At 42.2% G+C, this 12,340-nt stretch overlaps 1 pseudogene; it reads left to right on the forward strand.

The window, feature by feature from the left end:
• Positions 1-972: 972 nt before the first annotated feature.
• LOC102876098 lies at positions 973-1,323 on the forward strand (annotated as a pseudogene).
• Positions 1,324-12,340: the final 11,017 nt, after the last annotated feature.

The raw sequence follows: 12,340 nt of genomic DNA on the forward strand, positions 1-12,340 counted from the left end.
AAGAATCGATGCCTTTGAGTTGTGGTCCTGAAAAAGAGAATTGAACATAGCAAACAAGTCTGTCCTAGAGAAGTTGAAACCAAACTGCTCCTTACAGGCAAGGATTTGGATGCCTTGTCTCACATACTTTTGGCATGCTGCCAGGAGGGACCAGTCCATGGAGAAGAACATCATATTTGAAAAGGTAGAGAGACAGAGCAGGAAGAAAAGACCTTGCATGAGAAGGATTTACACAGTAAATGGGGTAATGAGGGAAGGTATGTCAAAGACAGTGAGATTGGCTCACGATAGGTCAGAGTTCAGAGTTATTAAAGGGTCACCATGCATTGCATGTGACTCTACAGCACATAATAACAACAACATAATGATGAATACCCCACGGACTGCCAAAAGAACAAACAGCTATGCCTTGAAAAAAGTGCAGCCAGTGTGCTCTTCAGAGGCAAGGACTGCAAAACTATGTCTTACATGCTTTGGGTACTGCTATACCTTAGAATAGGAACAACCCATAGCTCACCTTTTGGCAGGTTTTCTGAGACAAATTTCAGAACGAAATTGCCCATCCTTCCCCCATGGAGCAGCTGGTGGGATTCGAACTGCATGCCTTAAGGATTACAGCGAAACTTCTTGCCACTAAGCCCACCAGTGCTCCTCTAGGAAGGCTATTCTTTGAAAAGGGATATCCTGCTTGGAAAAGTGGACAGTTGGCAAAAGAAAGGAAGATCCTTAATGAGACAGATTGACACCGTGACTGCAGCAATGGGCTCATGTATGTCAAAGATGATGAGGATGGCACAGAATAAAACAGGTTTCATGTTTTTCATAGGGTCACAATGGGACCTAACAACAAATGATGTCGAACTAGTTTAAGTAGAGTCTCTTGAAAAGCCTGGAGGGCGTCAGGGAGCGACCTCGCGATCTAGGTCGGTGGCCTCGGGACTTGACTAATCTTGCAGTGGCTTCAGCAGTGCCATGTCTTTCTGCAGCTTCTTTGGGGGCGAGGTTTACCAGAACCACTTTGAGCCGGGTGTGTACGTGTGTGCCAAATGTGGCTATGAGCTGTTCTCGAGCCACTCCAAGTATGCGCACTCCTCTCCCTGGCCGGCGTTCACCGAGACCATCCACAGAGACAGCGTGGTCAAGCGCCCGGAGAACAATCGACCTGAAGCTTTAAAGGTGTCCTGTGGAAAATGTGGCCACGGGCTGGGCCATGAGTTTCTGAACGATGGCCCCAAGCGGGGACAGTCCCGATTCTGAATATTTAGCAGCTCGCTGAAGTTCATCCCCAAAGGCAAGGAAACTTCTGCCTCCCTGGGGAAGTAGGCGGGCAGCTCACATTCCCTGAGTGGCCATATGTGTTATTTTAATGGGAGCCCACTTCCATTGAGATGTGGAGGCTGAGGCTGGGGCTGGAATCGCAGGGACACAGGAGACATCTCCCAGTAGCCCACACCCCTCAGGTTGGGGTCAGGAGTCTGAGCTTGACCGTGGCCTTGGAACCTTCAGGGCTCAGCTCCTTTCTTTTGTTGGTTTGCACTCACCCCTGTGTTGCCCAGCTTCCAGGGGTGTTCCAGCCCTTTCCAAGGCCAGAGAGGCCATCCCAGTCAACTCCTCCAGCTCTGGTCACTGAATGATTTGCTCTGGTCAAACCCTTCCAGGCCCGCCAGAGTGCTGATAACTCGTGACCTGCTGGGGTTGCAGGTCAACGGCACAATCCCGACTCCGACCCCGAGAAGTGGACCCTTCAACCCCAGACCCCAGTCTGTTGCCATGCCCAGATGGGACCTTTGGGACCTATCCTAGTCCTAGTTCACGCATCAAAGTCTAGCCACGGGAGGAAACAATAAACCAAGATCACTAAAAAAAAAAAAAAAAAAGCCTGGAAATTCACCTTCAAAAATCAGCCTTTGATCAATCTGCAATTAATCATGAGAATGACACTATGTCCAGCACCGTTTTATTCCATTGTCCACACAGTTACATGAGTTAGAAGGCTGACCAATGGCAGGTAACAAGAACACGGGCCAGACTCTAGCTTTGTAGAAGGCAGATGGCGGAAGGCAGCTGAGAGTAGAGGGTGTCTGAGTATCTAGCCTGTAAACATTTCCTCAGTCCTCCTACTTTTGCCACTGTATCTTCACTCTAAATTGTGCCCAATATTCCCTGTCCAAAGATTCTATTTTTTAACTTTCCAGAAAAAATGAACCTATGAGAATCTCCTGACTCAAGAGATAAGGAGTGAAATTAGAAGTCTGTTGGATGACTGAAACACTTGGGAGAGGAATTTGATAATATCTAGCCAAGTAGCAAATGTATCTAACCTTTGGCACAGTTAGCCCGCTTAAAAGAATCCATTTCAGACTTAAATGGGCAAACATGAAGTGACATATGTACAAGACTATGTAGTGCAGCATTATTTGTAATAGCAAGAGAATGTTAGTTGTTGTTAGGTGCTTTTTAGTCAACTCTGACTCATAGCAACTCTATGGAATCACTTACGTGTCCGCAGTGCATAACTAAGTACTATGTAAATGGGAATGAAATTAGAAAGGAGTTAATATACTCCTGTAATTATCAAGGTGCACTTGGTGAAACAGGGAGAGTAGTTGCTACTTTTTGTTTCTGCAAATATTTCCTATCTTGGTCTGATTAGAAGCTACAGGGAGTGCATAAGTATATAAAATACATGGTGCTGTACATTTATGATTAATGTACCTTATAGTATATCTATAAAGCTTCAATTTAAAAGGAAACAAACAATTAGATGGGAATAGACTAAGCAACAGGTGGGAAAGGAAATGAAGATGGTAAGAGCCTTGGTTACGAGATGGTCACCCCAGCTAACTCAGGATGTGGTGCCAAAAAGGATCCTTTCTTTTGTCCCTCCTTCCTTTTTCCAAATAAGAAAGACTCACTGTTAGCCGTTGTTGAGGCAGCTTCAACTCATGCCAATGTACACAGAGAAACAAAATACTGTGTGGACTTAACCATCCATGGCTCAGACCACGGTGATCCACAGAATTTTCTGTTGATGATTTTTGGAAATGGATCAGCAGGTCTTTCTTCCTAGTCCATATTGGTCCATCTGGACTCCCCTGAAACCTTCTCAGCATCACAGCAACATACAAACTTCTAGATGGATGACAGGTGATGCTGGTCAAAGACTTGTGGTTGACTGCTGTCCAGTCAAGCATGAGTCATAGAGACCCTATGAACAAAAGGCCTGAAGCCTTTCTGTAATTATCAACAGACTTACACATACATAAAACTGATGGTTAATGAGAAGGATCTGCTGAGAGATAAGAATCTCTGACAAGAATGAGAAGGTATAATGAATAGTTTAAAGTCCTCAGAAAATTGGGACAAGATGAGAGACCAAGTTCTTAAATTGAGGGAGAAGCATTTCCACTGTTCCAACAGGAGTGAGAGAGGCTAGATTAGAGAGAACTATGGAAGATTTATAAGACTGAAGGTATCAGGCACAATTTTATTCTGCAAAGAAACTAGACCAGCAGGGGAAGGGAAGAAATGGAGAGAGGTGGTTATAGAACACAGGAAGTAGAAATGTGAGATAGTCATCACAGAAAGTAAGGGGAGGGCTAAATGGAGAAATACAGGAGGATTGTGAGATACTGAGGTTTTGTGGGAACATGGATTTCTGTAGCAGGTAGAAGGGAGGATATTCACGCACACTGGTGTTTTGCCAGGCAGATACAAGAAGGAGAGTGGAGAGAAGGGTTAGACAATTGACTAAGCATGCTCTTATAGTGATGTGTATTGCCGACTACTGTGATAGGCAAATGAAATAAAGCAGAAAGCTACTTGGCTGGGAGTAAACAAAAGGCTCAAAGAACTAGGATTCCAGTGAGGCTTTAGAAATATTTATAACTTAACTCGTTGAAAACAGACTGGCGGGGCCAGAAGGAGGATGGCTGAGCTGGTTATTTAAGTCAGGGAGCAATTTCAGGGCATGATAGAGCTCGAGAGATGGCTATGGGCTTGTTTGAAGAATAAAGAGAAATGGAGGAGGTTCCTACCCACAAAGATTAAAACTAATGAGTTGGCATTCCCCAAGGCATGTTCTGAAGAATATCTCTTGAAAAAAAGACCCACAGACTAATAAGGCATTATTGAGATTCTAAGCCATCTAGCGCCAAAGAAACCTACTTATTGTGTTTAACCACACACTCTCTGAACCTTTGACTTGGTAAACTTTTTCTCGTATAACATGTTAGCAGTCTCCTAAACTAATATTCTTTCATATAGACTTTAGTAACTCAACCTTGTCACATCCTCCAATTCTTACATTAAGGGATGAAATGAATAATTATAAAATAATTATCACAGCATATATATTATACATAGAATTTTTGTATCTACTGTAGTGTAGATAATTTTAAAAAATTTTCAAATCAAAAGTACAGTTAAGAGTACAATATATTTTAAGAGGTCAAAAGGGGCATTTTTTTTACGAGAGGTACATTAGGTTTACTTTTCTTTGAAGGTAAATAGCAGACAACGCAGTTGTGCTGGATAATTAGAGCTGGGATCTAACCACAGATGACTAATCTAGTCTGCACTAACACATCTCATTTTGACCATTAATCAGCCTTCTGTTAAAACTAATTACTTCCCCAGCTGTGGAATAGACATTGAGTAATAAAGGTTCTGATGTTAATCACATATTCTTTAAACCTCATACTTAGAATTCTATAATATATAGCAAGGAGAATAAAGAATAACCATTAAAATGAGATAAATAACGAAGGTGTCTATTTTCTTTCCCTTCGTTCCTCAGGTATTTTCACAAAGAAAACTGTACTAATGCTTTTGCTGTCCATCACTAAGGGAGAGTTAGGTTTGTCCACTCTATTAAGATTAGGTTTAGCCGACGAAATGTCTGTGGAAGTGACGTGAGTCGTGTACTTACTTCAGCGGCAAAGTGTGGTGGTTCACTGCGCCCTCTTTCATTCTGTCACAAGACAGCAAAGTTCCGGAGAGTGCTGCTCCGTCAGCCTGAGGCCCATAATGAAGATGACATGGAGCAGGCCTGCAGCTCATCCGCAAAGAACAGGTAACATGAGCTCGCAATAAGTCTTTGTCATTGTAACTTAGCAAGATTTGGAAGTTATTTGTCACCACAGCATAACCCAGCCTATTGTAATGGACACAGAAATCATGTTCTTTGCTCCCTTTAAATACTCAGCTGCTGACAGGAAGGTCAGCAGTTTGAAACCATGAGCTGCTCCACAGGAGAAAGAAGTGGCAATCTACGTCCATAAAGATTGACTGCACTGGAAAACTTATGAGGTTAGTCAACCCTGTCTATCCTATAGGATCAGTTCAAGTTGGAATTTTACTCGATGGCAGTATGTTTTGTTGACACTTTTTATTAATTTCCTCAAATTGGCAATTGTTAATGAAATAATCATTAGCAGCACAGAACTTCCTCCACAGAAGGGCTCAGCAGTTGTGGTAAATAAGTTTCATTTCCAATGTCAACTCTAAAACCAAATCCACCCCGGTGTTGTTAAGGCAATTCTTAGGCATGGCAAGTCACGTGACAGAGAATAAAACTGTGCTTCATAGAGTTTTCAAAGCTGTACCACCAGGTCTTTCTTCCAAGGCATCTCTGGCTGAATTTGAACCATTAACCTTTCAGTTAGCATTTAAGTACTTAGTGTTTTGAGACCCAGGGAATTCCATGCCAACTCCAACAGATTAGTAATTATGGCTTAAATTCATTCTGGAGAGAACTATTTGAAGCCATGTTCTTAGCTGAAAATTATGTACTATTTATTTATTATCCTTCCAGCAGCTGGAAGGGTAAGAGGTTGTCTATCCCTGGCCTATGTGGCACAACCTATGCTCACTCTCATCCTGGCTGTTATTCTTTTTCTGATTCTGTGAACAAGGTATTGTTTTCACACATTTAGAAATAAACAGGAATCACGTCACTATAACATTTATTGTTGTTGTTATGTTCTGTCAAGTCACCTGTGACTCATAGCAACCATATGCATGCATAATAGCTCTGAACCCTCCTCTATCCTGAGCCACCCACTGTCTCTCACATATACCCCTGTTTCCCTAGTTACTGTGTCAATCCATCTCATCCAGGGTCTTCCTCTTTTGCACTGTCCCTCCACTCTACAAAGAATGATGTACTTCTCCAAGGACTGGTCTCTCCTTGCCACATGCCCAAATTATGTGAGACAGTGCTTCAAAATCTTTGCCTCCACATACACCAATGGAATAGAATTGAGAACCCAGAAATAGACTCAGCTATCTATGGTCAACTGATATTCGACAAGGAAATCAAAGCCATCAGATGGGGAAATGACAGCCTCTTCAACAAATGATGTGGCAAAACTGGACTTCCACCTTCAAAAAGCTGAAACAGGATCCACATCTCACACCATACACAAAAATCAACTCAAGGAGGATCAGAGACCTGGGAGTAAAGCCCAAAACCATTCAGCTCATAAGAGACAAACTGGGATCAAGCTTAGAAGGGCTAGTCCAAGGTATAAAAGACTGCCAAAATCAGCCAGAAACGTACAACCTGAAGAGAATAAAATTGATGAATGGGACCTTCTAAAGATTAAATCCCTGTGTGCATCAAAAACTTTTCCCAACAGAGTGAAGAGAAAACCTACTAACTGGAAACAAACATTTGGTAATATCATCTCAGACAAGCATCTTATAATGAAAGTTTACAGAATACTCCTGGGCCTCCACAAGAAAAAGACTGGTAACCCAATGGGCAAAAAACATAGAAAGAATTTTCAGAGAGGAAATTATTTGAATGGCAAACAGACACATGAAGAAATGCTCAGAAACACTGGCAATAAGAGATTAAAATCAAAACCACAATGAGGTACCATCTCACGCCAGTAACAGCGGCAAAGTTTAGCAGACTAGCAAGTAATAAATGTTGGAGAGGATGTGGCGAGAAAGGAACTCATACACTGTTGGTGGAATTGTAAAATGGTACAACCACTCTGGAAGGCAGTTGGCACTTCCTCAAAAAGCTGAACACAGAAATTCCATATGACCCAGCTATTCCACTACTTGGAATATACCCCGAGAATATGAGAGTTGAGGCACAAATGAAGACTTGTACACCAATGTTCATAGCAGCATTATTCACCATTGCAAGAACATGGAAACAGCCCAGATGCCCAGCCACAATAGAATAAACTGAGAAATTATGGCACATTCACATGATGGAATACTACACAGCACACAGAAGGTGGAAAAAGAGGAGTGAGGATGTGTAAGGGGGGGATGGGATTAATCATGGGGTTGTACAATTTGATGGGGGCTGAGGGAAATTGGAAAAATCTGTTTTGGGACACAGTGGATTTGAATTTTGTAAATAAACTAATATAATAATTTAAATTTAAAAAAAAAATCCTTGCCTCCAAGAAGCAGCAAGGCTTCACACTCTCCAAGACAAACCTGTTTGTTCTCTTGGCAGTCCATGGCACGGTCAAGACCTCTCCAGCACCACAGCTCAAAGGCATCAATTCTTCTTCTGTCATCCTTAGTCATTGTCCAGCTCTCTGATGAGAAGTAATTGCGAAGACCAAGGTCTGGATTGGGCACACTTTAGTCTCTAGATTGACACTGTTGCTCTTCAGCACTCTGGAGAGGTCCCTTGACTGCATATTTTCCCATTGCTTCCTGTATTTTGATATCCAGACTGCTGGTGCAATACCATATTGAAGGCTGACACATTGCAGGGATCTCAACCAATGTCCCAGAACAATCTGTGAATAAGCTATTGAATGGAAAACTAATCAGCTGTGAAGACTTACCTAAAACAGAATAAACTGTTTCAACAGGGTGGGGAGGGGGAGGCAGCATGTCAGGCACAGAAGCAAACACAAACAAGAGAAGACAAATGCCCCACCACCCCGCCACACACACAAAGGGCACCAAAGAACCAAGGAGCCCAGAAAGATGATCTTCCCTGAGCTGACAGAGAATGCCACCCTCTAGAGGCACCATCCTTAATCCAGACTTCTAACCTCCTAACCTGTGAGAAAAGAAAGATTTGTTCATTAAAGTTGAAATGACAATAAACATCTCATTTATTTACTAGTGAATTAAGATATGAAAATGGTATTGTCAGGATTAACCAAAGAATTCCTCTATAGGCAGACAACTATCTTTGTTAGAAACATCCTCAGGGGACTTTACAATTACCAAGATGGCCCCAAGGCCAAGCCTGGACAGTTTTTTTGGGAAGGGAGGTTATTAGACTGATTTACTTCAGAAATACACATTAGTTTCTGTAGTTAAAGCTGAGTAAGTCAGGAAGAAGGAAGGAGGTCCAGGAAGAGAACCAAAATGAGTCCAGCAACATGGTGGGAAGTTGGGTCCCAGGGAAACACATGACCACAGAACTTTTGCTAGAGTTACAATCAATGGGTCAAGGACTTTTCAGAACTGGGTTGGTTAAGTATTTAGTTCTAAGTGTTTGCCCTTCTTTTCTGAAGGTCACACCTCTAACATTAATACTTACACAAACACTCCATTGATCAAATCCTCGGTAAAATATGCATCACACGCAGCCACAAATGGTACTTGTCTAAGGATTAAGACTTCCTGTCCATTTATCTGTGATTCTGTATTACCAGTATTTCAAATACCAAGTAGTTCATCTATGGTAGATAAGTTCTGAGGAATCTCTAGACTAAAACCAGAAAGAAAGGTCTAGTGATGAATTTCTGAAAAATAACTGGTAAAACTGTATGAGTCACAACAGAATATTGTTCAATACAAGTGCTGAAAGATTAGCACCCTGGGTTGGGATGTTGTCTGAATACACAGTGGCAGCAACAATGGCCCTGAGTGGACCAATGATTGCAAAGGTGGCACAGGGCCTGGGGACACTTCCTTCTATTGTCCCTGGATTACTAGGTATTGGAGTCAACTCAGTTGAAGTTAATAATTATAAGGATTATGGGGGTTTGTAGAAGAGACCAATCAATAGGCTACTGTATACAGATGGACTGGACATCTGTATACCAGAGGTGGTGGAAGCAGAGATGAGACTAGTGACAAGGAATATAGGCTCCTTCCTTACATTCCCACCTGCAAGAATTCTTCATCCTATTAAGAAAGCCTCCGGGCTACCATCTGCATAAAGGTTGGGAGTGTAAGCCAATGTTTACTACATCATAGGACCCAGAGAGCTCAGCAAGCTGGAGAAGGTGGAAACCTCTAGTGGCTGAGACTCGGTTCACACAACTAATGGTGTCAAGTGGTTGTCTCTGGTTCACCAGCAGTGAGTTTAAGTAATGGACAACTAAAGGGAAAACAGCTCCCACAAAGATCCAGGCAGCTCTGTCTTTGGCCTCAAGCTCATTATTCTTTGTGCAGTGATAATGAGCTTGCAGTTTTGTGAGCTTTGGAGGTAAGGGAAAGAGATGAGCTTGTTTTAATGTCTGCTTACTCATAAAGTGTCAGGGCGTTGGCCTGCCTCTAATTCAGTGTGTGGACTTCAATAAGGAACAACTTTCATTTCCTCTCCATTTCAGAGGATGGCAAAGGAAAGCTGCTAAGGAAGGCTAGCCAAGCATCCAGAGAAATGAAAACCGTCTCTGCTGCCAGGGATGTGGAGGGAGGGAGAGGAAAAAGAAATGAGCAGTCACCATTGTCTCACTAGCCCCTCCTCTTAGTGCCCATCCCAGAGAAATTATACACAATGTGTGTGAAAGACAGCTTATTGTATGCTGTGGTGGCCTAGTGCATAGAGAGTTATGCTGCCAACCCAAAGACTGGCAGTTCAAATCACCAGCTGCTCTGAGGGAGAATGATGGGCATTCTCCTCCTGTGTAATTTAAAGCTTCAGAAAACCTACGGGAGGATTGGCTCTGAGTTGGATCAATAGAGTGTGTGAGTGATACTATGTTATATAGCTCATTGTCTCCAGTTCCAGTTTATACCATCCCATGTGACAGAATAAAGCTTCCCTAGAGGGTTTTCTTAGCTATAATCTATGACAGCAGATCAGCAGGTTTTTCTCTCATGGAGCTTCTGGGTGGGTTCGAACCACTTCCCTGTTGGTTAACAGCCAAGCATTGAAGTTAGTGTGTCACTAGAAGTCCTTATACCAGGCATTAAGTAGCTGCAAAAGTGAATAAACAGCCTCTTACTCATGTGGAAGCAGTAATGTACAATCCAGAAAGATGTGTAAACAATTTAATAAAGCTCAAGGTCAAATGAAATACGAACTGAATTGGCGGAGAGGGGCAAAGTACAATGACGAAAGTGACACGGTACAGGAATCTAGAAGAAAAGTGGATTCCATGTAGCTTAGGAAGCCAAGGAAGGCTCCACATCTTGGGTGGCATCTGAAAACTAGGCAGAGGGCCAAGAGCAGAGAATGGGTAAATGCCATCCCCTGCTGACTGAACATTCAAACAATGCCAAACGGTGCTTTTTCAGGGCCTTGGGAGCATAGTTTGGAATCCGGGGCAGAACGGTTTTATCTGAGGAGGCTCTTTTCAGTTATGCGCTCAGGAATCTGCCTTTCCCTCTCTACACAGTGGGGGAAATAATGAAAGCAGTTTTGAAGCACAGAAAGAAGTAAACGCTCCATTTTAGTATGATAATCTACGTTCTCGAATTAAACCTGTAACTGGCTGAGTCTTAAGCATCATGAGGCACTACACTAAAAGTTTTAAACACGATCTCTTTAGGTAATTACTTTGTATGCTCAACTTACAGATGGAAAAATTGAGGCTCAGAGAGCTCAGACATCATAGGCAAAGTCAAGCAGCTAGCAAATAACAAGTCCACAGCACACAATGCTCTTAAAGACAGCACTTTCCACCTTTCCAATACGGAGCCCAGCACAACCATTTTCGGGCAAAATCTCATATATTTTACAATATCCTTTAAGATAGTAGTTTTTAAGATGCAAATTCCTAACTAATGAGCTAAGCCCTTAACAAAAGTACTCTACTAAACTGAGTTCCACAGAAAGCCGGACACATAGACATCTGGGGGTAAGCATGGTCTGGAACCTTCTATCAGATGATTTAAAACTGATTTTACAACATGCCCTCGTCAAATGCCCCATGACCCTTTAGCACTCAGCCAGGTTGCTCAAAAAGTCTGTGTCAGATCTCATAAGAGAATCCAAAGTTTGAACTTGAAATAAATACAAAGTTTAATTTAAAAAACACAGAAAGATGGAAAAAGGGCAAATATCTCTCCTTTTTAAAGTAGTAAAAGATCATTGTTTAACAAGGGTCTATAGAGGAATCTTGATCGAAAGGAGGAAAATGTGGAACAGAGCTTCAAATTCTAGCAAGATCCAGACTTTCTAAAGTTATTGAGGCTGGAAACGGCTCAGAGATTCTGGACGCTGGTGTTTGGAAGTGTTGTTGTGATGCTGAACACTGTGACCCTGATGTGTCAGATGTGATAATGGTTCCCCATGGTGGACAATGTTTGGTGGAGCTCCCAATTAAAACAAGCCTGGGAGCAGGAGTGGTATCCATTTCTGAAACAGCTTGCCTCTGGAAACTCTATACAAATGATGAAAGTTATCCAAGCCTTCAGGTCTTTCTTTCATAGGATTGCTATGAGTTGTCTAAGACATGATGGCATTTAATAACAACAACCGGTCAATGTCTGAGCTATAAGAAGGTCACAGGAGAAAAGATCCTATAAAGGAGAAATCAATCACACCAGGCAACCCCTGCACCCATGTCAAACAGGGAATTCTGCTGTCCCTTTTTCTCCCCTATTTGCAATTGTGTCATTTCTGACTCAAGGCAATTCCATATGCACAGAGTAAAACTGTAATCCTCAGGATTTTCACAGCACAAGTCTTTTGGAAAAAGTTTGGCAGGCCTTTCTTTCAAGGCAAGTCCGGGCGTATTGAACTGCAGCCATCTGGTTAATAGTCAAGTGCTTAACTATTTGTACCACCCAAAGCCTCTGCCACCTTAGCACTTGGGGTGAGGGGCATCTTCTATGTAGGAAGACATGTGATATCTAGAGGAAGTACCAAGATCCTGGCCGCTCCATATGCTGTGTGACCTTGAGCAGCTACTTGACAGCTTTAAACTTTAATTTCTTCACCTATAAAATGAGGGTTATAGTACCTCCTAATTCTGGTACAACTAAATGAGATGACATATGCAAAGCACCTGTGTAACTTGATGTACCCATATTGAGTAAATTCTTAGTAAACCCTGGTTCCTTTTCCTTTCCTCCCAATGAACATCAGATTGAGAAGGACAGTGTGATTCAGAAGAACTAATCTGATGGTAATGAGAATTGAAATTCTAGATTAAAAGTCTCTGAGGTATTG

The sequence above is a fragment of the Elephantulus edwardii genome, unplaced genomic scaffold (genome assembly GCF_000299155.1).
Source record: "Elephantulus edwardii isolate Elephantulus edwardi_28Jun2011 unplaced genomic scaffold, EleEdw1.0 scaffold00140, whole genome shotgun sequence".
Lineage (NCBI taxonomy): Eukaryota > Metazoa > Chordata > Mammalia > Macroscelidea > Macroscelididae > Elephantulus > Elephantulus edwardii.